The sequence below is a fragment of the Protopterus annectens genome, chromosome 2.part1, assembly GCF_019279795.1.
Source record: "Protopterus annectens isolate FY-2018-M chromosome 2.part1, PAN1.0, whole genome shotgun sequence".
Lineage (NCBI taxonomy): Eukaryota > Metazoa > Chordata > Ceratodontiformes > Protopteridae > Protopterus > Protopterus annectens.
This window is the reverse complement of record NC_056729.1, coordinates 917317269-917323365: the sequence shown is the minus strand read 5'-3', so window position 1 is coordinate 917323365 and position 6097 is coordinate 917317269.

Genomic DNA, 6097 nt, shown 5'->3' with positions numbered 1-6097 from the left:
GGTTAGGGTGTGAGTAAGGTAACTGTGTAATAGTGACGGACCTTAGGGTTAGGGTTTGGGTTAAGGTTAGTGCATATATAGTTGTGTATGTAAGGTTTAGTGTAGGTTTGTAAGGTTTTTGGTGTGCTTGTGTTGTGTGTGTGTTTTTCAGGAAAGTTATTTGTTTTGTTGATTGTTGGTTTTATGGTTTGTCGGGCATGTGAAGTTTCATGTTTTTAAACTTTCGGTTTTGTCGTGTCGGTTATTTCGTTGTCGGTGTTTTGGCGTGTCGGTGTTATCAGGTAGACGCATATATATGTATATATATATATATATATATATATATATATATATATATATATATATACAGTATGTATATATATATTTAGTCAAACACTACTACACAATTCTCAAGAAAAATAAGCTATACCGCAAGTTTTATTGTATCTTTTTTCATAATACATTTTAATGCATTCACCACCTGTTTCCTCATTGAGAGAGTGCTACATAGCTCTCAACTGTCCAGATTTTCACGGAATGTCCAGATTTTTGCCTCATATTTTTATTCTGTTCAACATAACATGTGTGATTTTCTGGATTTTTGTGGCATGTCAGTAAGGAATTAATTCATTAAATAATGACAGGCATTTGAGTTTCACACTTCATATCCTTCAGAAAATGCATGGCAACACATGACCTTGTATTCTAACAACTTTCTAAGGTTATAAGAGCAATATTTACAATTTGACTGTATTTTGGGGGCTTTGTCCCCACACTGTTTTTGACTTTGTCCAGAGTTTTTGTTCTGAGAGGTTGAAAGCTTTGGGGTACTATAGGGGTCTATATTATTTCAGTGAACCCTTAAAATAGCAAACGCTGTTTAGTCGACCCAATAAAGTCAAAATTCCTAAATCCCGAACACACAGAACAGTGATTTTTTTTCCCCAAGGAAAAAAAATCACTGAGCCGTGTTCGGGACTTTGCCATTTCCTCCATTGTAATGTGATCCCAAAGTTGGTATATTTAAGTAGAGGGGATGGGGGGAAAACATTTTTTTTTTCACTGGGAAAAAAATCACTCTTCCATGTGTTCGAGATTTAGGGATTTTGACTTTAATGGGTCGATTAAACAGCGTTCGCTATTTTAAGTGTTCTCTGAAATAATATAGACCCTACTATAGTAGGGGATGTTTTCTAGCTGTTTAAGTGGCTTCATATAACTTGTTCATACAAATTCAGGTATACTACCATTTTCTATATGAATGTATAGCACAGATATGATGCAAACATTAGGAATGAACAAAAGTTGTTAATTTGTACATGCAATGTGGCTGCTCAGTTAAAATGGTCACAGATAAAGAAGGACCCACAAGTTCCCTGATATTTTAACAGAATTTCTCTGAAACTGCTCTCTGCATTTTTGGTGGCTCTGCTTACTGTGTTAAAAGTAGTCAGTACATGCTTACTCTATTCTCAGATAATTTTCTGTGAAGTAATACAGCTGCAGTAAAAAGGCATCCCTGGTTATGATATAAAATTGTATTCATTTACTTGATTAGTTACTTATTGTTGTCTCACTAGGCATTGTTTATTTTCAAAGGATACCTAGAATGGTATTCATACTGACTCGGTAAAATTTAACTAGGACCCCAGAAAAATTCCCTCCTTCATTAAGACCTGTGGGATGTTTTGAAACCACTTGAGCTATCACACCCTCAGGTATCTGGGATCTTAGTTTAGTGTGACATATTTATTTATTATTTAAGAAGAGTGGGGAGGAAATAAATAGTGGCAAGTGTAGCTTTAGTTGCATCGTGAGAAGGTTTTTGGTTCTGTAAAGTATCCCTAGTTTTTGATGAGTTTTTCTTATAGGTTCATAGATTCATAGGTAGGTACTAAGCTATCTGCCCAAAGGCATGTATAAGCCTAGCTGGAATGTGTTGGATTTTGCGACCCCCTTAGATTAGTTCCCTGTGCCTCTGTCCAGCAGAGCTATTGAAGTGATCCCTGGGGTAAACTTTCTGTTTCCCATCCACTCGTCAAGGTTTCTTTTGAAGAGGGTTAGCGAGGAGCTCTGCCTAATGTAGATTGGAATCTTGTTCCAGAGCATGGTAAGTCACTGGGACAGGAATCTATCCCTCCAGCACGTCCTATTTATTGTTGTGGTGAGGTTTAGATACCTGGAGCATGTGGCTCGAGGGGATATGGTTTTCTTTAGGTGGAGCATGTCCATCAATTCTGGGTTGGGCATAGCCTTGCATGTCAGGCAGAGATCACCTCTGAGTAGGCGGTATGCAACCGAGTACAGCTGGAGTTTCTTCAGTCGAGCTGTATAGGGCATCTGCTTGAGGCCAGTGATCCTCTTGGTGAGGTACTTCTGTGGTCTTTCCAGTTGTTGCAAGTGTCTTGTAAGGTAAATCCCAAATGGGGCATTGTACTCTATGATGGGTCTGATGAGTGATGCATAGAGGGGCCCAATGATCTCTTTCGATCTGGATGCAAACCCTTTTGTGATTAGGTGGACCACATAGAAGGATTTTCTAACCACTTTGGCAATGTGATTATCAAAGGAGAGGTTACTATCTACTTGGGTCCCCAGATCCCTTATTACGTCTTCCATATTTAGGGGGCTACCACCTATGTGGTAGTTTGTGGTTTCCAAAGGAGATGACTATGCATTTTTTGGCATTTAGCTTGAGGCCATGGTATTGACACCAGGTATCTGTCTCAGTGAGACCCTTTTGGAGGATGTCTGTGTCAACCAGAGAGTCAATTATAGCCCCTAGTTTGCAGTCATCTGTGAACCTGGTCAGCCATAGTCTTCCAGTGCTTGCCTGTACCTCTGAGAAGTATATGCTGAACAGGAGGGGTCCTAGGACTGAGCCTGGGGGAACGCCACTTGCAACTGGTTTAGAGTCAGACCTAGCTCCCGCAACTCTTACCATGTGGGTTCTATCAATGAGCCAGTTGGCAACCCATCTCATGACATAGGGGTTTATGTTAAGACCGGTGAGCTTGTCTATAATACCTGAGTGGGGAATGGTGCTGAAGGCCTTTGCGAGGTCTAGGTAGGCTGTGTGGACCACCTTTCCCTCATCTATAGCATTGATAACTGTCTCAAAGAAGTCCACCAGGTTTAGGAGGCATGATCTGCCCTTAACAAAGCTGAACTAGGTAGGGTTCAGTGTTTGGAGGTTCCCAATGCCTCTGTTAATGAGATCCATGATGATGCACTCCATAGCTTTGCAGACCAAGCTAGTCAGGGTTATAAAGCGATAGTTCCCAGGGTCCATTGTGGCTCCACCTTTGTGGAGCAGAATAACCATTGCTGTGCACCACTCTGTGTGCATGTAGCCTGTGGAGAGGCTGAGTTTAAACAGTGTGTTTAGGTGAGGAGTTAGTTCATCTTTGAGTTCATGTAGGACATAGCCTGGGACGCTGTCCGGTCCCATTGATGCTGTGTTTTTGGCTTTACAGAAGGCTGTTTTAACCTGAGTTTCTGTGATTTCAGGGGCACTACATTCTTCTGGTATAGTTATGGGCCCTTTTGGGGGTGAGAGGGGGGGTAAAGTTTGCACTGAACCTGTCTGCCAGGATGTTGGCTATATCGGTTGGTTCAGTGTATTTTGTGCCATTCTGCCCTAACATTTATGCAATTTTGTATATGCAGGTCAAATGTAAGATTATCATCCACTATCAGTCCTACAAGTTTGCTATGAGAAGTGACTTCAATGGCTGTATTATCAAGAGAGGGGACTTTAAACTTTGTTTTTTCATGAGAGAGGGATTTGGGAAAAAAAGGAGTAATTTGGTCTTTTTTGCATTGAGCATTAGTTGTGAGTTACAAAGCCATGTTTCAAGGACTGTTAAAGCTTCCTGAGTAAGTTTTTGGAGGAATACCATGTTGTCAGATGTGCAAATGAGAGTGGAATTATCTGTGTATTGTATTAGGGTGGCCTGTTGTGTGGAAGTATAGAGCGTGTTGGTGAAAATGTTAAAGAGGAGTGGTCCAAAGATAGAGCCTTGTGGTACATCAGTAGTGACTGAGAGGTAAGGAGAGAGCATGGAGTGCCATTCTGACTGGTACCTATTGGACAGGTAGCTTTTGACCCACAGAAGGGTGGGCTAAGAGAGGCCTAGTAAGGATATTTGAAGCTTGCTGTAACAAATTGTGCCGAAGCTTTTAGACAAGTCTAGAAATAAGAAAGATACTAGTTTGCCATTATGTCTAGCTTTATTGACAGTATCTATATAGGTTCGAATGGCAGTGCTAGTACTATGGGAAGGATGGAAGTCACGTTGTGTAGGGGATAAGAGTTCTTCCTGAAGGAAAAAAATCTAGCAATTGTTTTTGAATACATTTTTCAACTATTTTAACAAGGGGAGATAAGATGGCTATCCATCTAAAGTTAATGTCTGTTGAAATTCCTCCTTTGTGCAGAGGAATAATTTTTTTATTTATTTATATATTTATTTGTCTTTTGTTAACAGATTAGGTGGGGTGGTGGCAGTTGCAGGAGGGAGAGTTGACAAGGCAGTTTTTCAATTCTTTTTTGAAGAGGAGAGAAGATTGGATATGTTGCACGTTAGTTGGGAGTTTGTTCCAGGCTTGTGATATGGAGCATTTATAAAGTAATCTGCCTATAGTTTTTTTAGGCTTGTGAGTGTTAAGTAATGCTTGGTCACTGCTATGGAGAGATTGTGCAGGTTTGTAAAGGGATAGGAGGGTGGACAGGGAGGGACAGTTTGCAGATTTGTAGAGAAGAGAACATGCTATTCGTAGCTGTGAAAGTTCGAGTAGTTGTGAGAACTCGAGCCATTGTAGTTTTTTTAGGGCGAGGTAGTGATGGGATTTGTAGGGGAGATTACAGGCAAATCTGGTTATCTGGTTGTAAGTTTGTTCATGTCTGGTTAAGAGGTTTGTTTGGATGTGTGTGAATATAGGGGAAGTGTAGAATAGGCAGGGGAGGAGATAGGTTTGGATGAGTGAGGTCCTAGCAGTGTTAGGCAAGACTTTTTTGTATCTATATAGTGAACCTAGTTTTTGATTTATCTTTTTGATGGTCTGTAGGATGTGATGGTCAAATTTCAGTTGGTCATCAATTGTAATTCCTAGAAGTTTAATAGTGGAGTCTGCATAAATAATGGTGTTGTCAAGATAAGAGTGACTGAAAGAAATTTTAAGATGGGATGAAGATTTGGAGAGGAAAAGAAGGAGTTTGGTTTTCTTTGGGTTAAGGATTAGTTGACTCTCAGTTAGCCAGTGTTTAATGGTATTAAAGGAAGTCTGTGTGAGGGAGTGGAGGTCATTGGGGTTGTCTGAGAGGGTGATAAGGGTAGAATCATCAGTGTCCTGAATTAGTGATGAAGAGGTGCGGACAGTGCAACGATTGTTAGAGAAAATATTAAAGAGAAGGGGCCAAGGATTGATCCTTATGGGACACCTGCTTGGATAGGTAAGAAGGGTGAGTAGGAAGTCTGCCATCTAACAGATTTTTGTCAGTTGTTGAGATAGCTGGAGAACTAGAGGATAGTGGGAGTGGAGAGATTAAGTTCAGATAGTTTAGAGATAGTTTAGAGAGGAGTTTAGGGTGGGAGATGATGCTGAAAGCTTTAGAGAAGTCAAGGAAGACACATGATACGAGTTTATTGCTGTTCCTTGCTTCTGCTACTGTCTGGGTAAAAGATAGAAGGGCTGTGGATGTGCTGTAGTGAAATCTGAATCTGTGCTGAGAGGGGATAAGGAGGTTTTCATGATGTAAATAGGTCAGACATTGCCTATAAATTAATTTCTGAATAATTTTTAATAGAGGGTAGAGGATGGCTATTGGTCAGTAATTGGTAGGTTCAGTGAAGGTATGTCCCTTGTGAAGTGCAGTTGTATAGAAGGATTTCCAGATCTCAGGGACTGAGAATTCTTTGATAGAATGGTTAATAAGAATGTAGATGGGATATGCTATAGAGTTGGCAGCAAGTTTAAGAAATTGTGGGGGGGGGGGTTGTCAAAAGAGGGTGAGCGAGGTTTCAGTTTTAGCAGAAGGGATTTGATATAGGCAGTGGAAACAGATTTCAGGGAGAAGGCTGATTGGGGGTGGCTGGTTGAGGGGGTTAGAGGTAGT